Genomic DNA, 22866 nt, shown 5'->3' with positions numbered 1-22866 from the left:
CGCTAGATATGTCAGTACCTGTCTGACATGCCAGAGGGTCAAGGCAGAACATCAGAGACCAGGAGGAGTTCTGCAGCCCGTTCAGATCCCAGAATGGAAGTGGGAGGATATTTCTATGGATTTCATAGTGGGACTACCCAGAACCATGAATGGTGTTGATGCCATCTGGGTAATAGTCGGCAGGTTGACTAAATCAGCCCACTTCTTAGCTATTAGGATATCCTACTCCATGGAGCGGCTAGCTCAGTTGTATCTCAAGGAGATTGTCAGACTACATGGAGTCCCATGGACCATCATTTCGGACAGAGACAGTAGGTTTACATCATACTTCTGAGAGTGTGTACAGTTAGCATTGGGCACTAAGTTAAGATTCAGTATAGCTTTCCATCCTCAGACAGATGGTCAGACAGAGCGAGTAAATCAGGTACTCAAAGATATGCTCTGAGCATGTGCCCTGGACTTCAAGGGAAGTTGGTGCAAATATCTGAGTTTAGCATAATTTGCATACAATAACAGCTATCAAGCCACTATCGGTATGGCACCCTACGAGGCTCTCTATGGGCGGAGGTGTAGATCTCCAATCTGCTGGTATGAGAGTGGTGAACAGAAAGAACTAGAACTTCAGACAGATCTAGTAGCAGACACCACAGCAGCTATACAGCAGACCCTTAGAGTTTTCAGTTGGGGATTCAGTGTTCCTCAGAGTGGCTCCCATAAAGGGAGTAATGCGTTTTGGGAAGAAGGGCAAATTAAGTCCCAGATATGTGGGACCATATCTTATCACTAGAAGAGTTGGCAAGGTAGCATATGAGCTAGAGCTACCCCAGGAAATGTCAGCTATCCACAATGTATTTCATGTCTCTATGCTGAAGAAGCATATCCCAGATGCCACCTAGGTGATTGAGCCACAGTCGGTACGAGTCCGCGAAGACCTCAGCTATGACAGTCGGCCTATTCAGATAATAGACCGAGCAGTTAAGAAATTGCGGAACAAGGAAGTACCATTAGTCAAAGTTATTTGGCAAAGTCACACAGCAGAGGAGGCAACTTGGGAGACAGAAGCCAGTATGAGACAGAAGTACCCAGAATTATTCTAAGTTCGACGATGAACTTTTTATAAGGTATGGGGGATTGTAACGCCCAAAAATTCTCAGAATACTTTTATAAATATCCTAGTATTTTGCTGGAATTTTAGGATATTTTTATGGAATTTTTAGAATAGCAGAAGTAGCAAAAATAAATAGAAGCATAAAATAGTCTACGCGGGTATTGAACCCGAGATCTACTAGACCTTATGCTTTAGTGATGACTCTAGTGACCAAGTGAACCCAGCAGGGTCGTGCTGAAAGAAAAGGGAATCAATTGTATTTATGTTAGAGTTGGCTCGAATTACCCACTTAATATAAATAGGAAAACTATTAAGTGGAGAATGGTTTTAACGACAATTCTTTTCCCTCAACCCTAGTCACGCCGCCCCTCTCCTTCTCTTCTTCTCTCCGCGCACCAAGTCCCCAAGGGCTAGGGTTCTGTCCCAAAGGCTCCAAGAACACCTTCTGGCGACAACTCCGGCATGAGGGCGCTCCTCTCCGCGAGAAGAGCACGTGGAAGCAAGAGGGTCGTCGAGAAGATTGTTTTTCCGGGAAAACCTAGCGATCAGATCGTAAGGAAAACTAGCGCAGGATGTAAGAAACCCCTCACCTGCAGTATAATTAGCTCTTCGTACGTTTTATGCATTAGTTTAGTCATATGCAGAATTTTCAGTATATAGGGTGTGAATTAGTGCACACCAAGGGTTTGCTTTAATGCTTAGTTCAGTAAAATGCCACCATAGGCATTTCAATAGTTTAGATAAATGCAGTAGAAGCATTTTATAGCACATTTAGTCTTGCTACTACTTTTATGGGACTACGGTCCAATGGGTGGGCTCCCACAGTCGCCTCTAGGTTCAGACAACCTAGTTCTAGGTTCAGATAACCTAGTAAGAGCAAGGTAAAATATATTAGCTACAAATCAGTATTTTACTTTTCAGTGGCACTGTATTGGACTTCAGTTGTCCATGGGCTAGGCTCCCATAGTCGTCCCTAGGTTTAGATAACTTAGTAACTCTACTAAATTTGGGACTTGTAACCCCGAGTCTAGTTAGGGATGCGCGCATAGTAAGTACAGTTGTCGGGCCCATCAGCAGTATGATTAGTATTTTCATCTATTTATGATAAATAGTTTTTTTTCAAAGCTTCACAATTTAGTATGTGATTACAGATCAGGATTTATATCAGCTTAGCATTTGTTTAGTTAGTTATTGTATCAATTTAGTTCTATCTTGTTGATACTAGAAGATATTGCTATGATCAGCTTGTGCTTTCTATGTTTTGTATGCCAGAATGCCATGTTTTAGCATGTTCAGCACATATTTCAAATAGCATGTTTCCAAAGCATAAATTGCATCGTATGCATAGTTTTGTGAGGTAGATGGTTTCTTACTAAGCGTAAGCTTACAGATACTTCTTTCCCTAATACTGCAGATAAAGGTAAAGGAAAGATGGACTAGCGGAGGCTGGAGGTCAATGCAGTGAAGATGTGTGTGGATGGGGACATGGAATAAAGATCTTGGAGAAACTAGCGAAATTAGAAACCTTTAGCATTTTCTTATGTTATTACTTTTCCTCACTTCTAGTTATTTTAACATTTTGAATCATGAAAGATCTGCTTAGACTATTAGTGATCATATTTAGAATGCTAGTTAATGGTCATTAGTATGTTTTCAGCCACTTTAAAACCTATGTATATGAATTGGGCACGAAACAGTGCTGAAATCAGATTTCTGATATGAAATCAGAAACCCCGATCGATCAGCCGATCAATTGGGGGTCCTCAATCGATCAGCTGATCGATTGGGGAGCTTCTTTCCGCGAACAGTAAGCTTCTCGATCGATCCGCAGATCGATCCAGTCGCATTCTGTCGCGAACAGAAGGTTAAGGGATCGATCAACCGATCGATCGAGGAATTAGCTCTCGTGAACAGAGAGCTTTGGAATCGATCACTGGATCGATTGGCAAGTCTGGATCGATCAGTCGATCGATCCAGAATATTATCCCGTGCACAGTAGCGCGTGGAATCAATCAGTGGATCGATCAAATAACTCCAATCGATCCACCAATCGATTGGAAGGCTTAATGTTGGCTAGGGAGCTCTGTGTACAGTCTCTAGCCCATTCGGAAGATTAGGTTCCATCTCTTAGCATATGTAGTATAACGAAAAGGCATTATGAACAAAAGCTACAGCTTGTAACAGTCATTAGCATGAAATAAGCTTTAAATTAGTTCGCTTCTCCGCAACTCATAGCTTAGCACAGCATAATGTAACCCCCGGCCTTACAGCTTAGCCAGTAGAAGGCGGGGCGTTACAATAGTCTTCATCAAGGTTTTCTAAAAACATTTTTAAATGATTTTCAAAACTAATATCCAACCATGTTCTTTGGGTTTAATGCACATGACTTGCACATTAGCTTTCCCAATGATTGGAAAACACATAACTATGTGTTTTGATGAACTTAAAACTCAAAAGAATGCACTAAACCAACATCTTGAGTTTTGTTCATCATCCTAACATCTCACTTGTATTTAATGTGTACGAAATCACATACAAGTCACCTTATAATTTTTTGGTGAGATGTAAAATCTTGGTTTTGCCCTAAACTAGGGATCATGGATATTTACCTAGGCATTTTTGAAACTATGAACATCCACCCAGGATATTACTTGTTAGTGAATGTCATTAGTCTTTAATTGCAAGAAATAAACTGATGCATGAAAATGCTATGGCATATATCAAAGATAAATAATTTTCAAAAGAAAATTTCCTATAACTACATGATGTATGTATGACATGACATGATATTTTTTGTATTTTTCATAATAAAACATGAATGCGAAAACAAATAAATAGATATGATGTCATGACATATGATGGGCAAACAAGACATGACAAATTAGCACACATACAATACCTAGATTACCTATCTAAGTATCCTTAACCTTAGCTAACTTTAACAAATTTGAACCCTAGATTGCCCACTATTTCCCAAGAGAATGCCAAAGTCTAATTTTGACATTTCTTTTGCTTTTCTTAATTTGTGTCAATTCAAATTAAGCATATTCCTCAAATTTTGGCACAATTTTCTCCTTCAAGGAGTAATCATCGAGATCAAGTTCTAAATTTTTGCCCTTACTCCTTAAGAACATACCAAAATCCCAACTTGGTAGTTCTTTATGATTTTCCCAATTGTGCTGATTTAATTTAAAATTGAACTTTCAAATTATGACACATTTTACTCTTCCAAAGAGTAAATGAAACTCCACTTCATTTTCAAAGATTGATAATAACCTTGAAAATGCTCTCCGAGTGTCAACTTCATCAAAGTTGGGTTAACTACCCTCTCAATTTGAGTTGACACTCTCTAACTCATCTAAGGGGTAGAGAAAATGCTCCTAGGAACCCAAAATCTATTGGCGCTCCTTGGATGCTCTAGGTACTCACTAGGGATAACTTCTCTAGACACCTTCCTAGTGACCTTGTTTGGCTTCTTAGAAGCCTTGGTCACCTTTTCTAGGTCAACTCTAGGGATTTCTTCCCTTGTGACCTTCTTAGTGACTTTCTTAGACTTCTTAGAAGTCTTAGTCATATTTGTTGCAAAAATACTCTTAGGGATAACTTTCCTTGTATTTTTGACTTGACCACTAGGCCTAGGGTTAGCTCCATAGCTATATCGAACCCTATGGTAAGAAGGCACATCCTTTTTTATTTTAGGTTTGTATCCCAACCTCTATTACCCTTGGATGACCCTTGTTGTCCTAAATCTAGATTTTGCTTATTTTGCCCTTTTAGGATATTTTCCATCCTTTTTAGGGTCTTTTCTAATTTATCAAGTCTTGACCTCAAGACTTGATTTTCTCTCATTAAATCCTTAGTTTTTAGTTTTTCATTTAATTCTTGAGCATTTTTATTTTGAGGCTTGTAACTAAAATCTTTAGAATTCTTGTCTAAATTTTTATCTACCTTCCTAGACCTAGGTGTTGTAGTTTTAGCATAAAGAGCTACATGTTTTTCCTTAATGCTATCATGCTTCCTATTTTTATGGTAAATAGCATTAAAATGATAAAAATTGGAATTAGCATGTTTTTTACCATTATTTAAGGGGATAGGATCAATAAATGATACCTTTCGTTTTACCTTGGAGGCTCCCCCTTGTTCCATGCTTCCTCCTTTATCTTTGACCGCTTTCTTCCCCTTAGGACATTGGCTCTGGTAATGCCCTTTTTGATTGCAAGATAAGCACACAATGTGCTCCTTGCTCTTCTTTGTTGTGGGGACGGTCTCCTTGGGCTTCACCTTACCCTTTAGTGTCACTTTGCCCTTCTTCTTGGCCAATTTGGGGCACTTGCTCTTGTAGTGCCCATGTTCCCTACACTCAAAACATATAATATGATTTTTATTCTTAATTGAAACATATATACCTTCGTATGTAGGGATGTCATCTTCTCCTTTTGATCTGGATGTAGAGACTTCTTCTTGATCCGGCAATAATGATCCACGCTCCCCCTCAATCCTAGAGGTGGAGGCTTCTTCCTCTTCATCCTCGGATGTTGAACATCTCTCAACTTCCGAGTCCTCTTCTTCTTCTTTTTGGTCTTGATTCAATGAATCACCCTCATTTGATTTTTCTTGGATTGGTACAGTGGAGGGTTCTTCATGAAGTTTTTCCAATTTGCTCCATAGCTCTTTGGCATCTTCAAATTCTCCAATCTTCTCCAAGATGTTGCTCGGCAATAGATTGACCAAAAGCTTGGTCACTTTGTCATTAGCCTCACACCTTTGGATTTGTTCTTGGCTCCACTTGCTCCTCTTGAGAATTTTACCCTTTGAATTCTTTGGAGCTTCGAAGCCTTCCATTAGAGCAAACCATTGCTCTATCTCCATCATAAGAAAATTTTCAATTCTTGATTTCCAAAAATCAAAACTCCTGGATACATATGGTGGAGGCACCCTCGCGTCAAATCCGAGTCCATCTCAGAATTCCATCTTGAAGTTGGGCTTCTTGAATTCTTTGACTTTGATAAATTTTCTCCAACTTCTTCACCCTCTAGCTTTGTTGTCCCTTCCGGTGATAATTCTGATGAAGAGTGACCTCGCTCTGATACCACTTGTTGGGACCGAAAATGGAGCTAGAGGGGGGTGAATAGCTCGGCGCGATCTCATGCTCATCGTTGCTTGTTTCTTCAAAGATATGCAGCGGAAAATACAAAGAAACAAACACACAACGCTAACTCTAGGATTTACTTGGTATCCACCACAAGAAGAGGTGACTAGTCTGAGGATCAACACACTCACACACCCTCCACTATAAAAACACTCCTTCTTGGTAACTACCGAAGGCGGAGAAGCCTTACAACCTCACAATACAACAATAAGAAAGAGAGAAGCAAAAATACAAATGAATCTTACAAGATTACAATGAAAACCCTAGCTTCTCTTCTTCTTGTTGCAACTCGCCTCTTGACTTAGATGAGCCTCCAAGAACCTTCAAGAGCTGGCGGTGAGGAAGAAAAGATCACTGTGGAGGTTTGCTGTGATCGCCTGTGGAGAAGAGATGAAGAAGTGCGCAGAAAAATGCTCGCCAACGGCTTTATCCGCACCAACGGTCGAATCCCAATCAATTGGATTGCTCCCAATCGATTTGGGAGGCTTTGAATCGATCGGTTGATCGATCCAGATCGCCTCTGTGCTCTTGGAATCACCCTGAATCGTATACCCGATCGATTCAAGGCTTCTCAAGTGATTTCTAGCGCTCCAATCGATCGACCGATCGATTGGAGGTTTCAATCGATCAACTGATCGATTCAGAAGCTCACTGTTTGCTCAAAAACTCTCCCAATTGATTGACCGATCGATTGGGAAAGTTTCAAACGATTACCCAATCGATTCAGCCCATTTCTGCACAAAATCGTGTCGCCCAATCAATTGACCAATCGATTGAACCCCCCCCCCCAATCGATTGGGAAGTAGAAATTTGTGTAGAGCTTGAAATTAGCTTCGTTTTCCATCCGAGATCACCTCATTCAGATATCCGAGTCAAAAGTTATGGCCTTCGGAAGTTTACTACGTCCGAACTTCCTAGTTCCATGCCAACTCCCTATTGGACTTACGACCGCTAAGAATTCGGTCAACTTTTGACCCATCTGGACTTTCTCTTAGCGCCAAATGCCTAGTCAACCTTGACCCACTTGGACTTACCATCTCATGCCAAGTGTCCGGTCCTCCATGACCTACTTGAACTTCCTTCCACCAGATGTCCGGTCATCCTTGACCCATCTGGATTTTCTCTTGCCAAGTATCTGGTCAATCCTTTGACCTACTTGGACTTCCAAACACCAGGTGTCCAGTCAACCTTGACCCACCCAGATTTCCACATGTCTGGATTCACTCACCAGGTCTTTCCATCTGCCTAGCTTCACTCACTAGGTCTTTCACCTGGCTTCACTCACCAGGATTTTCCCACTGCCCGGCTTCACTCACTGGGACTTTCCATCTGCCTAGCTTCACTCACCAGGACTTTCACCTAGCTTCACTCACTAGGACTTCCCATCTGCTCGGCTTCACTCACCAGGACTTTCACCTAGCTTCACTCACTAGGATTTCCCAGTCAAGTATCCAGTCAACCTTGACCTACTTGACTCTCCTTCACAATCTCCCCACATGAACAATTGCACCTGCAATCTTCATGTATTATCTCAATGTATTGTCAAACATCGAAACTCAAACATCAAGATTCAAGCTTGAGCCAACTCAAGCTTAGTCAAATAGGTCAACCTTGACCTATATATATATATATATATATATATATATATATATATATATATATATATATATATATATATGAACTTGTAACAATATGAAGTACAAGCTCATATATCATCCATTTTAAGTGATCGCTCGGTACAAATATATATACAATACTTACAAAACAGCTACACATCAGATGTTCACTATACCAAAGGGTTATGAATATATAACCAAAACACTTATATAGATTATAACACTTAACCAAAACACTTGTAGCTTACCACAAAGCAGATCCTTTAAATTATAGATTTCTACACATTATATGCTCTTGAGATGCACCATTTAATCGTAATGCGAGATGTAGCTCTCCACATGCATCCGTAACTCGTTCTCTTGCAACTGCTCGAAGCTCACACATTAGCCGGTGGTGCTCTTCCAGCCACCTCATGTATTCCATATCAAACATGGCTTCATCTTCAAAACATCGATCATTAATGGCATAATATTAATTAATGCATCGAACCTGAGATTAGTCCACTAACACCTGTGGGATAACCTTGGTTCCTAAGAAGACCTCTACCTCCAAGTAATACACCCTACATATATATCTTAATTAATTACATGTTATAGATCTGTTCATGGAAATGCTTTTGTAGCCCATGAAAATGTAGCTGCTACCTGTGCTTTTACCCTGTCAAGCTCGTGCTCAATTTGAGTGAGCTTAATTCTACTTGTCTCTGTTGGTGCAGTAAACATCCGACAATCGAATCTAAATTTTGATAATTGCAAATGGTTCAAAGTTAAGATCATTTGTGATCTAACATGTTTAAATGAGTTTGCAGAAAAGTCCTAAGTGTACTTAGGCAAAAATCCTAACTACGGTTAGGTAAGTGGAAAATCCTAGGGGGTGGTAACCCTAGGCGGAAAGTAATTGGTGGGTCGAGAACTCTAGGTGGAAAGTCCCGGTATCATGAACCAGGTGAAAGACTGGGCGGGTCATGGAGAAGACGTCCAGCAAAAAGTCCTGGAGCCTCGGGCGCTGAGCAAAAGTCCAGTCGGTCTGGAGGACTGGTCTGACGACAATTATATTCTCCTGAGTGGAGTAGGTGAGGACGCGTTCCTCGATGAGGAAACAGTAGTCGTTGATTCGACCTCGGGTTTCCGGTCAAAAATCCGAAGTTAGAACCGGACAATCCGATGATTGGCAAATTCTTATGTTTAACTTATTTTTGTTGTGCTAAACTCTGTCTTACAGGATGTGTTTTGTATTTTGAACTAACCCATCTTACAGGAGGTGAAAAAGAAGCAAAAGCCTCGGATAAACAGTCCTGAGGCTCCCTCCATGGAGCTTGGAGGCGCCTTAGGTCACTAGTTGATGACCTCCGTGCAACAGGGCAGAGAGCGCCCTCGTGGAGCTTGAGAGCACCCTGGACGCTGAGTAGAGGGCGCCCTCTGTGGAGCTGAGGGCACCGTAAACATAGATGGAGGGCGCCCTCCATCTATGTTTAGGGTGCCCTTAGGCGGATAAGCTACGAAGTGGTCAGAGCTCATATACGCTGCGGATTCGGTGCGGATGAGGGCGCCCACCATGGTGTTGGAGGTGCCCTCAACAAGCTATGTAAGCCTGTCTCGAGTAGCAGCAAAGGAACAACACAATTTGACAACCCTTCTTTCGTGTGTTGCTTAAAGAATGATCCAGCAAAGTTGCAACAAGTCTCTGACAACTAGAAGTTTCAAATATTACTATTTTCATTGTCGGTATTATTTTATTTCTATTTAATATTGTAAATCTAAACTGTAATATTTCTAGATTGATAGTGATTGTCCAAACTAAACGCTCAACGCGCGTGGACCTTGGAGTAGGAGTCGCCCCAGGCTCCAAACCAAGTAAATCTTGGTGTCTATATTTTTAATTGTTATTTAATTTTTCGCTGTGTTTTACTCTTAGTTTTCCAAAACGAAAGGGAAAGTCATGAGGGCTATTCACCCCCCCCCCCCTCTAACACTTTCGATCCAACAATTGGTATCAGAGCGGGGTCGCTTTGAATTGGTGAAACCACTGTTCAAGTAAATTTTTTGTGGTAGTTTTTCAATTTTTCGAAGTCGATCGGAATCGGTAAAATTGTCGCCTTCTGATTTATTTTTTTCATAATCGAATTATTTTTCTCGAAGTTGGTGCAACACTACTCAAGTTCGTGTTTTAATTTCTTAATCCCGTACTACTAATCCAAGACTGAGTCTTGAAACAAGTTTTTTGTTTTTGTGTGTGTGCAAGTTTTTTTTTAACAATGGCCTATCAAGAAGCCTACAGTACAACCCGCCCATCGCTCTTCTCCGACGAAGAATTCGACTATTGGAAAGGTCGAATGGAGTCCTACCTCTAAACTCAGTTTGAAATGTGGATGATCATAAAGACTGGCATCGTGCTTCCACTCGATGGCTCAGGGAAACTAGTCTCATGCGAGAACTAGGACGCGAGCATAATCAAGAAGGTTGAGGCCAACGCAAAATCTACATGTACTCTTCGATGTGGTCTAACAAAGGAGGAGCTAAACTGAGTTGGACCATTCTCAAGTGCCAAAGACTTATGGGAGAAGTTGATTGAGCTGCATGAAGGGACTTCCGACACAAAAGTAAGTAAAAGGGATATGATTTTTAATAAATTATATAACATTAAATTGTAGGAAGGCGAAACAGCAAGTCAATTACACACACGCATCCAAGACCTCCTCAACGGTCTCCATGCAATTGGACAAATGGTGGAGAATCGAGACATAATCAGGTATGCGTTAAACGCTTTTCCAAGGAATACCTTGTGGCCATCCATGGTAGATGCTTACAAGATCTCCAAGGATCTTTCTTTAATTAAGTTAGATGAACTTTTTTCAGAATTTGAATTACACGAACAGATTAATACACGCTCTGCCGAGAAGGGTATTACCTTAATTGTAGGTACAAGCAGAACCCGGGAAGCAAAAGCAAAGCGTGAAATCGAACAAGAGTCCGAAGAAGAACCGGACTCAGAAGATGACGACGACGAGATAGAAACCGAACTCGTCAACCTAGTACGCAAGCTCTATAGAAAGAAGAAGGGGTTCACAAAGAAGGATATCAAGAAGGTGGTTCAGTCCAAAAAGGTACCAACGAGTCCAAAGGTAAAATTTGAAGTAACCTGCTACGGGTGCAATCAAAAGGGACATGTCAAGGCCAATTGTCCAAACCTAAAAGAAGTAGAGGAAGAAGAAAGAACTGTAGGTGACATGGGACGAGTCCTCTTCAGAAGATTCCAACGAAGAACTCGAACAGACTAGCTTCCTTGCACTGACGGTCCGGGAACACATCGACGAATCGAAGACCGAAAGCGAATCAGAAGCCGCGTCTGAGTGAAGCCACAGATCCGTATCCATTTCTGAAGGACGCAAACCCACTATAAGAAATTCACTGCATAATTTAATTAATTATTTAATGTGTAAATTAGCTAAATCAAATATCTGAATCAAATCACTTCAAAAGAGGGTAACAACCCTTAAAGAAGTGACGAACCCTAGCTCCTTGACTGATCTCATTCAGACTAAAACCTCAACTCAAGTCCAAAAACTTGAGGAAGAAAATTCTAGGCTGAAAGATCAAGTCAAGGAATTAAAGGACACGTTGGAACGGTTTGCTTTGAGCTCCAAAAATCTTGATCTGATTCTTGGAAAATAACGAGCCGTTTACAACTGATCCAGACTTGGATTTAAGGCTAATAGAAAATACAAATCTTATTTATCTCTTGTTAATCGAAATAATAGAAAATTAGTCCAAGTATAGGTCCCCAAGTCAAACTTAGTTAATCAAGTTAGACTTAGACACTATTGGGTCCCCAAGGATCAAATTCATTACCTTGATAGACCCTATCGAGGCTATGATCCAGGGGGAGCCAATAGAAAGACCATTTTATCAACAGATAGAATTGTTTGATGATTGCTTTTACTGTTTTTATTATACATGCTTAAATTAGGCTAGATAAGGACCTAGGCATAATTTACACTTAACTAGTTAGACCTAGGGGTTTCAAAAGAAAAATTAAATATCTAATTTCTTTGAAAGGCTTTGTCTAGAAGTGGTGGATGATCCCATACCCAAGAAGGCCTAGTACCTCGCCACAGCCTGGAAAATAATCTTTGAAATGTATATTTAATTGACTAATTGAAAAACTTGAGTCTAACTAAAATATAAATTAATTCTTAGACATAATTTAAGTCAAAGATAAAATTAATCATCTCACAAAATCCATAAGGTTCCCTGATTGATAACTTAGAAATGTGTGAGATAGACCTCGGTAAAATATAGAATAAAATAAATCAATTTAAATTAAAAAATAAATCAATATTAACCCAATTAATAAATCAATTTAAATTAAAAAAATAAATCAATTTTAACCTAATTAATAAATTAATTTAAATTAAAAAATAAATCAATTTTGACCTAATTGATAAATCAATTTTAATCTAAATAATAAATTAATTAATTTTAAAAAAAATTATCTGCATAGGGCGCCTCACGAAGCCGCCTCCATAGTAAAAGGAGGTGCCCTCGTGAGTGGTGGGAAAATTTCCGCCGAAACCTTGGAGGGCGCCTCCCACCAGTCGGAGGCGCCCCCCATAACCAATCGAGGGTGCCCTCCATGCAGTTAAGGGCACCCTCAACGTCATTTTTTCCAACGAACATAGAGCATCTCTACTCGCGTTTTTCATGAAAGAAATCACACCGAGGCACCCTCCAACACCAGATTTTCTCCCTCCCGACCCCAAAATGCCTCCTAGGTATAACCTTATTTAATTATATTGCTTCAATATATATTTTTCTGTATATTTTTGTTATATGTTTGCATGTATCAAAATAGGAAGAGAAGGAATGTAGATGCTGCTTCTGGTAAGACCCCATCCACTGATGCTAGGTTTGTCTCTGAGCGGCATAGGATAGAGTTCGTTAGGCATAAATTTACTCCATTAAAATGTCATTATTTAAGCAGATCCTTTTTTACTAGATATTGTCCATCTATCACCCAGATATTTGAGCACTACCACCTAGATAAGCTGGTTTACTGCAGCCATGTAGTTAATCATGACCTGTGTGCACAGTTTTAAAATAATCTAGATAGAGTAGATGATTTGACTTACTCCACCAGAGTTGGTGGAAGGGATTTTCAGTTTTCTCCCACCCTTTTATGCACTAGTCTAGGACTTAGGCCATCCGCATGTTCATTTTTGTGCTATCCTAGTAGAGACTTGCCATTTGGTGAGCCCTACTTCCATATCACCCTAGATACTATCTATATGTATCTTTTTGGAGAGGAGAGACCACCTGTAGTGACTGACTTCAGGTCACTCTCTCTTAGGATCCAGAATTATATTATGTACTGACTTCCTGCATTTTGTCGATCACATCTCGGAACATTCCGAAGATGCGTCCTTCTCATTCCTTCTTTTTATATGCCCTTTGTCAACGGTTGGACATAGATATAGTGTTACATATATTCCATAACATTATACATGCCTCCGGTCTCATCACTAGGCTCGAGATCCATATGCCCTATTGTCATGTCTTGACATGTATGTTTTCAACCTTAGGGATAGACATGACCCAGGGGAGGGTTACTTCCCTTAGTCCTTACGATGAGTTCGGACAACGTCAGTTAGCCTAGCGTATGTAGATATTACCGCTCAGGGGATCCTAGCCGGGAGAGGTGGGCCACAGCTAGCTGCTCCAGCAGGAGATGATTTTTATGCCCTTGCCGAGGGAGAGGAGTGGTTAGAGTTTACAGAGGCAGATCTCTTTGAGGATCCTCCTCCGGCACAGCCCTCGACCTCGACCTGGCCCTTGACTTTGACCCGACCCTCGACTTCACTGTCCGTCGAAGATCGTCTCGAGGAGTCCTCCACGCATTTACAGCAGTCAGTCTCGGATGGTTTCAGCACACTCCAGGGAGAGATGACTGTTCTCTAGGATGACATGACTTCCAGACTTGACCAGATTCTTCAGACTCTATAGGGCCCTGAGCGATCATTACCACCACCTACTGACGATGCTTCGACTCGATCAATCCTTATATTCCTTTATGCTTTGTATATGTTTGACATACTATCTATAGACAGTTTGTTATAGTCTGTTTAATGAACATGCTTTATAGACTTGCATTTGTTCTACTTTCTAAACTGCTATTTCAGTCTGTTACTTAGTTTTAAAATTCTAGGAAAAATATTTTCAAAATTCCAATTTTATTAGTTTTTCAAAATAGTGGACTTAGCATAGGTATTTACCCCCTAAAAAGCATGTACCCCTAGTTCTTAGTCAGAGCATCTCACAAGCACACTAGGTTTACCTTGCTTGTGTATTGAAAACACTTAGAATGATGTGAAATGCATAGGGCACTGTCTGGATTTCAAAATGCTTATGTCTGTGCATCGAAATAAGTTTGGACAATAAATACAAACTTTATATCAATCAAATTAAGTGATTCATGTTTAGTCAAAATTAACTGGAACATTTACTTTATTTGACTAACCAAGTGAAAGTTACTACCTCTTGGTAAACAGCTAGTAACTAAAGGTTAGATAATTGTTTGTAAGTAAATATGTTCGTTACTCATGTTTGGACTCTAGGATTTTTTTTATATATAACAATATTGTTTTGGCATTAATCAAGGTGGAGTGAACAAGGGATTTTTAAAAACTAAGTTGATATTTTCTTTTGATTTAGTTTTTAAAATTATTATGTGTTGAAATTTTTTTAAAAAAAAAAACTTTTTTACTAAGTGTTAAAATAAATTCTTAGTTTTTGAAATAAATATTTTTAATTCAGGTTAAAAATATCTTTTAGCAAAATTATTTTACCTACATCTTACTAAAGTTTTTTTTTATTTTAAGATTCTTTAAGCTAATTTTTGCTAAAATCAAAATTATGATAAAAATTTTTTTTAGTATTATCAAAAATCTTAAATATCTAGCTAAGTTTTGAGAAAAGTACTTATTTGGACTTCTCTTTCACATCATTTAAAAACTTAAGTACTTTACTAAGTTTTAAAGCTTCTTTAAATGTATAAGTCATTTTCAAAAATTCAAAAAATATTTTTGCTAAAGTTTCTTTTTCAAAACTAATATTTCAAGTCTAAGTTGTCTTTCAGACGGAGCTAATTACTCCCTTCTATAATTAGTATTTTGATCTATGGCAAAGGGGGAGAGGAAAGTAAAAAAGTTAAGTTAAAAAGTTAAGTTAAAATTAAATAATTAGAACAACTTGTTAGTGCATTATTTGTTATGTTTTTAATGCTATATGTTTTTAATGAATATTTTTTTTATGCTATGATCTTGCTATGTTTTTACTTAACTTTGAATTTTCTTGTCATAATCAAAAAGGGAGAGATTATTGGTGCGGTAAGCATCCGACGATCGAACCTAAGTTTTGATAATGGCAAAGGGTTCAAAGTTAAGGTTATTTGTGATCTAACATGTTTAAATGAGTTTGTAGAAAAGTCCTAAGTGTATTTAGGAAAAAGTCCTAACTACGATTAGGCAGGTGAAAAACCCTTGGGGGTGGTAATCCTAGATCCTAGGGGGTGGTAACCCTAGGCGGAAGGTTTTGTCGTGCCGAGGGCTTTGGGCAAAAAGTCCTAGAGTGAGGACTCTAGGTGGAAAGTCCCGGTGTTACGAACCAGGTGAAAGACTGGGCAGGTCATGGAGCGGACGTCCAGCGGAAAGTCCTGGAGCCTCGAGCGCTAAGCAAAAGTCCAGTCGGTCTGGAGGACCGGTCTAGTAACAATTATATTCTCCTGAGTGGAGTAGGTGAGGACGCGTTCCTCAGTGAGCAAACAGTAGGCGTCGGTTCGACCTAGGATTTCCGATCAAAAATCCGAAGTCAGAACCGAACAATCCGGTGACTATCAAATTCTTATGTTTAACTTATTTTGTTGTGTTAAACTCTGTCTTACAGGATATGTTTTGTATTTTGGAATAGCTCATCTTACAGGGGGTGAAAAAGAAGCAAAAGCCTCAGATGAACAGTCCTGAGGTGCCCTCCATGGAGCTTGGAGGCGCCTCAGGTCACTAGTTGATGACCTCCACGCAGCAAGGCAGAGGGTGCCATCATGGAGCTTGAGGGCGCCCTGGACGCTGAGCAGAGGGCGCCATCTTTGGAGCTGAGGGCACTCGGTACATAGGTGGAGGGTGCCCTCCATGCGGTTGGAGGTGCCCTCAGGCAGATAAGCTGCGAAGTGATCAGAGCTCATCCACATTGCAGATTCAGTGCTAATGAGGGCGTCCTCCATGGTGTTGGAGGTGCTCTCAATAGACTATATAGGCATATCTCGAGCAGCAGCAAAGGAACAACACAATTTGACAACTCTTCTTCCGTGTGTTGCTCAAAGATCAATCTAGCAAAGCTGCAACAAGTCTCCAACAATCAGAAGTTTCAAAGATTATTATTTTTGTTGTCGGTATTATTTTATTACTATTTAATATTGTAAATCTAAACTGTAATATTTCTGGATTGATAGTGATTGCCCAAAGTAAACGCTCAACGAGGGTAGGTCTTGGAGTAGAAGTCGTCCCAAGCTCCAAACCAAGTAAATCTTGGTGTCTGTGTTTTTAATTCACTACAAGAAAATAGAGCTTCAGAAACATATTTTTAAAACAGAAATAAGATCTGTTTTAAATTTTTGTAAATTATAAACGGATTTGCTACGGAATTCTTAATCTGTTTCTTTTTTTAATAAAAATAATATAGAAAAAAAAATTAAAACAAAATTTTAAATAAATTAAAAATAGAATTTATAAATAAATTTTTATAAATAAAAATAAATACGGAATAACAACGAAATTTGATATAAATTTTTATTTGTTTATAAATTTGTTTAAAAATATTTTAAACAGAAAAAAATCTGTTTATAATTTATATAATTTGAAAAAAAAATATATATTAAGTAATTAGAAAAATACTTTATTTTAATTCATTAAAAATCCTAACCCTTTGCGATTTCTCCCAAATTCCACCTGAGGCGTCTCTGTTCCTAAATCACGTACGCGATGCGATCTTCTTCTCCAGTCCCAAATCGCGCACACGATCTTCTTCTCCAATCCCAAATCACGCAGGACTGCAAGGTGGGGATCTGGCATGATCTGAGCCACTCATCTTGATCTAGCCATCCTGACCATTCAATGGGTTCCAATGGATCTCGACCATTCACTCAGATTTGATCTCAACCACTCCATTAAATCTGGATTGATCAGGACCGTCGGATCATATTTGTGGAAATAAAATCCACAATCACGCATCTTCTTCTCCTTCGTTGGGTTTCTCACGCTGCGAAGGCCGGTACGCCACTTCTCCCTCCTTCGCCATCACTCCACCAAAGGGGTCGGCGGTCCGCCACCACTCCACCGCCACCGACCGGCCATCTCCTCTCCATCTTCCCATCGTCATTTTCTACCCGCGATTCCAGCCAACGCCATCATTTCCTCCAGTGGCTCTTCGTGATTTTCTTCCCCGACGCGCCGACACCAGCATCTAGGCCACGACGGAGTTTCTCTACTACAGATCCAAACCGCAACCCTCTTCTCTTCGGGCTAGAAGATAAGAGGTCCTTCATAGTCAACATCCCACCACGACATCTCCAAGATCTGGCCGCCCTAAGCAAGCAGCGGTCCTCTTTTGGAGAGCTCTTCACTTCATGCTCAACACCGGCTTCCCACAGACATCTCCGACCTTCATCAGATTCTGAACAGCAAGCTTCTTCTCCAATGGTCGATATGTTGATTTGCGTGGTTGATTGTTTGATGTTTCTATACTTAAGCTATTCTCTCATGTTTTAGATTTGCATGTACCCATGTCATTTTGATTCATGCTCTTAAGGTGTTTGACAAAATGCTTCTTCCAATAGTTAGGTTTAAATTTGTGCACTTTATTTTTCCAATAGTCATTTGAAGAATCACAGGTCGATAATTAATTCCCAACAATAGTTTTTCTTCTTCTTGATTCTTCTTCTTCTTTAATTTGCTTATATATATAATCTATCTTGATGTTGCAAGAGAAGATTGATGTGCGAAGATTATATACTCTTTTATGCATGTTTTTACGCACATTTACATAATTTGAGCATGCTTGATCTATGCATTTTTATACTTCCAGCTTTCCTTTTAGCATATTTACTCTTTTGGTTCGGAGATCTGCTTTTTGGACATTTTCTGTACACAGGAGTCGATTTGGTGAAGAATCTACATCTTTGGGCATGCATTGGAGGAAACGAAGGGAGAAGGCACCGGGCCGTGTGCCTCACACGGCCCTGCACTGGTATGGAGCTCGGGCCGTGTGGAGTTTGGCACCAACAGAAGAGGAAGATGACATGGCCGTGTGAACCTCGCACGGCCGTGTCAAGATTTGAAGCCAACCAGAGCAGAAGCCTTACAGGGCCGTGTGGATCTACACGGCCGTGTGAGACTTCCAGAGATCAAGCAGGCTGTGGCCGTGTGCACCACACGGCCGTGTAGCATTTCCAGAGAGCAGAAGGGTTCTGGCCGTGTGGAGTCACACGGCCGTGCAGCTTTGGCAGAGGAACTGGACATGGCCGTGTGAATCTCACACGGCCGTGTCACGGGGCCGTGTGGCGCCCGATTCCCTCCTCTATTTAAACCCTTCTTCATGAATTGAAAGGGGATCTCTCCCCCTTTGGGAGAAAGCAAGATTTGGTGGTTTCCTCCCATTCTTGGGAGGATTTCTGGGCGATTCTAAGGGAGATCTCGACGATTTCGACTCCGGAGCGAGGATTGGATCCGAAGACAAGGCTTCTTCGTAGATAAGTTTTCTCTTTTCCCCTCTTCTTGTTTTCTTGGATTGGGGATTCAAGGAATGCTTGTAATCTCTATTTCTTCGGGTTTTCTTCCTCGATTCATGGAGTAGATCTTGTATTCTAGGATTAAGGGAGTATTTGTATGATGGATTGATGTAATCTCTTATGGATTTGCCATTTTCTTGTTTCAATGACATTATCTTGCTTGTATCAATTAGATCTTGAATGATTGATGGTGATTTGTGTTTAATTCTCATTCTTGATTGATTGTTTGGATTTCTTATGGACTTTGTAAAGATAAACTCTCACTCGATCATCCGAGGGATCCACGTGACAGGTGCAAGCCCGTGTAAGGACGTTTGAGAGATAATCTTGAAGAGGAAATAGGGATATTCAAGAGAGTAGGATGGATTTTATGATTAGCTTCTTGTATCTTGATAGATTAATGAGTCGTGGGCTTCTACGTTGATATCCAAGGAAGGCATAGTAATAGGTGCATTTCTGTGTAAGGACAACATAGGTTCATGTCTAATTAATCTTATTTAGATACATTTCTCAGTCCTTAGCCGGTTGTCTATTGCAAGAGGGAACCGGCAACTTTCTACATGTTTGGCAATTGAGGGATAAGAATTGGTGAACCATTTACATTCAAGAAATCTTACAAAGAAACCGAAACTCCTAGAATCTTCCTTTATCATAACCCAAAACTCTAAACTCTTGTTTGTTGATCTTTAATATTAGATTTGTTTACCTTTACTTTGCTTTTGAAACGATTGGATAGTTGTTTAGCTAATTCGCATTGAGACATTTCTAGTGCTTATTCCAGTCCCTGTGGATACGATAATCTTTTATATTACTTGCGACATTTCCGTACACTTGCGGAGAGTAACAAGTTTTTGGCGCCGTTGCCGGGGACTGCGCTATAACATTAGGAATTATCAATTGAGTTAGACTAAACATAATTTTTTTTTTCTTTTGATTTGCATAATTATAACTAATTGTTAGAATTCTGTTTTCGTAAGTTTTTCCTTTCTTGAATAACATTCTTGACAACTCTTTTTGTTGGAATTCTAATTCTAATTCTAATTTTGCATTCTTGATTTCTAGTACTCTAATCTAACTTTTCTCTGTATTCTCTTTTGATCTTGTTTCTTTCTTCTTTTCTTTTGTAAACATATCTTACAATTTTTAGCATATGAATTATTCTAGACATTTTTCTTTTTTCTTTTATCTTTTCTTTCTTGTTTTCATTATGCACTTTCTTTCTTGCAATTTAAATTCTGCATTTGCTTTCTTGCTTTTCATATTGCATTTTATTTCTTGTTTTTGAATCTTGATCATTTTCTTTTTCTTCTTGAATATCCATGAGCACTAACATGTCAAGCAAGACCATGAGAAATTTTTCTACACCCTTTTCTGCAAGATTTTTATCTCCCATTGTGCAACCTCAAATTGAAGTAGAAAGTTTCCAACTAGACCCAGAGATAATTTTCATGATACAAGGTCACAAATTTGGAGGAGAAGTATCAGAAAGTCCTTATCTGCATCTTGAAACATTTTTAGAGATTTGTGATTTGGTGAAATGTGAAGGAGTATCAGCACATGCAGTTCGATTGATGACATTTCCTTTCAGTATCAAGGATAAAGCAAGGACTTGGCTATATTCTCTCTGTCCTCAAAGCATCACAAATTGGGAACAATTGGAGAAGCAATTTCTGAATCATTTTTTCCCTCCAAGTAGAACGGTGTATATGAGGAATTGCATAACAAATTTTGCTCAGACATATGGAGAATCATTATTTGAAGCATGGGATAGATTCAAGAGTCTTCAAAGACAGTGCCCTCATCATGGTTTTGAAAAATGGTTTATTTTGCACATATTCTATGGGGGAATTTCTTTCTCAGACAAGACTTTATTGGATTCATCAGCTGGAGGTTCTTTTATGGACAAAAGTGTAGATGAAGCTTATTCGTTAATTGATCAAGTGACATTGAACCTCCGTGAATGGTCGAACAAAAGTTGGATGGAATTTCCCTCAGATATTCAAGAAGTGAAAGCCATAAATGTAAGAGAGCCTGTCAAACAAAATGAAATTCAACCACCTAACAATGTTGAAATTCACAAGTCACAGAGTGAGGAGTTCAAACATTTGGGGGCAAAACTTGATAGTATTGTTTCAAAATGGTTTATAGAAGATCCCCCTCCTACACAGTCAAGATCCAATGAAAAGTGTGATGATGTTGGGTTGAGAAGTGGAAAAAATCATGAAGAACTTCTGAAGAACGACATGTTTAGAATTGAGGAGAAGAATAATAGAAGATCACAAGAACTCAATTCCATTTCTCTGGGAAGTTCCCAAAGGCCAGAAGTACCTTTCCCTCAACGATTAATCACACCAACATTAGATAAGCAAGTTGGACCTCCTCTAAAAGCTCAAAGGGAATTTGGGAAAAAGGGAGTTCAGTCTTTCCTAGGACCTTCACTAAGGGTTCCTTTTCCACAAAGGTTAGTGGGGTCAATGAAAATAAAGACTTGCAAATCCTGTGACACTAATATAGTTGAGTGTAGATTTTTGAATATATATGAAGATGAAGATTTTTCAGATGAGGATTTTATTGATAATGTAGTGGTAAATAAGTTTTCAGATCTATCTCAAAATTTTATAAGGTGTTATAGTGACATCGAATTTTCAGATGATGAATGTGATGTGGTAGATCAACTTAAAACTGCAAGTGAAGTTATTGATCCTCTTGTTATTGATTCTCCTATTGAGGACATAGATGTTGGTTTATTTTTGATGTATGTGTTGATGATGATGATATGTGTAGGGAGCTGTGTTGTGGAAGCAACATCTCAAGGATCACCACCTTTGTCAAGACAACCCTTAGAGGTTTTAAGAATTGATCATGTTGTGGAACAATGTGTAGGGACTTATACAGAGCTAGTAGAGTCTCGAGAATCACCATCATTGATATCATCAACACCTAAGCTAGAGCCAGAACCATCATTTAATTCAGAGGAAGTCACATCTATATGTTTAGAAATTTCAGGTATTTCTCAACAAAGTAAGGTTAGTATTTCTTGTGATCTTTTGGAAAACTTTATGGAGGTACCTATAATTGACTTTGTTGGATGTGATTCAATTTTTATTACTTATTCATCTTATCTTGATATGGTTCTAGCTCTATACTATATAACATGCTTGTGGGAGATTTGTTTTTCTTTTGGATGTGCAGATTTCACATGGGCCAATAATTGGAAGCTCAATCTGAACCGTCTTCGACCACCTGAAAAAATTTCCAAGAAGACGAAGATGGAGAGAGTTATACTTTACTTTGTAGCTCCTTTGATGAAAGCTCCCTCCATAATAAGAGCCCTTGGTAGGAGGGTTCTAAAATATCTTACCCCTCCAAGAGCAAGATTTAGATGAATCTAATGAGGTGGTCGAGCTAATGACCTTAAACAAGCGCTTCTTGGGAGGCAACCCAAGTTCATTTTCCTTATTTTCTTTTATGTCTTTAGTTCTCTCTTTATAATAAACATGTATCCTCTACTTAATTTTTCTTGTCTATCTTATTGTTGTAGAATTCAAAGTTGTGGAGGAATGTGAGTATTGGATGGAGGAGTATCTTTAAAAACATGAACGTCAACCATTTGGAGCTCATCACTTGGTAACTTCTTTTAAAATCTCCTCCACATTGTTTTTAGTTTTCATTGGGACAATGAAAAATTTAAGTCTGGGGGGATGCATTTGATTTGCTTTGTTTGTTTTTGTTTTTGCTTATGTCTTGCATTGTGTTTTGATTTTTTGTGGCATACATCTTGAGAACATCAAAACTTCACTTATATGCTTTCTTGGATTCAAGTGAAATGTTAGCCCAATTATTGGCTTGATTCATGATGTTCGAATGATGCTAGTAGTAAACTTTGTGTAGTTCTTTTTTTCTATCTTGGGAAGCATTAATAAGCTAAGAATCTTATGGTGATGAGTTTTAGTTTTGGTTCAACCTTAAGGATTTTATCTTCACTACACTTGTGCTTGATGCTTGAATAGTTGATGTCATTGAAATAGTCATGATTCATCTTGTTTGCTTAGTACTTGGTTTCCATGGTGATCTCTCAACTTTCATTTTGGTTACTGGATGAGGCTCAAATCATTAAAGCTCATTTGGAAAAATCAAAATATCCCAACATGTGTGCTAA

The 22866-nt window shown here is 39.1% G+C and overlaps 1 non-coding gene across 1 annotated transcript; it reads right to left on the bottom strand.

The window, feature by feature from the left end:
* Positions 1-20411: 20411 nt before the first annotated feature.
* On the bottom strand, positions 20412-20517 carry LOC122030756. Its single transcript, XR_006125594.1, has one exon. It is a non-coding gene; the product is annotated as a small nucleolar RNA R71 (small nucleolar RNA).
* Positions 20518-22866: the final 2349 nt, after the last annotated feature.

The sequence above is a fragment of the Zingiber officinale genome, chromosome 10B (assembly GCF_018446385.1).
Source record: "Zingiber officinale cultivar Zhangliang chromosome 10B, Zo_v1.1, whole genome shotgun sequence".
Classification (NCBI taxonomy): domain Eukaryota; kingdom Viridiplantae; phylum Streptophyta; class Magnoliopsida; order Zingiberales; family Zingiberaceae; genus Zingiber; species Zingiber officinale.
This window is presented reverse-complemented; position numbering and strand designations above follow the sequence as displayed.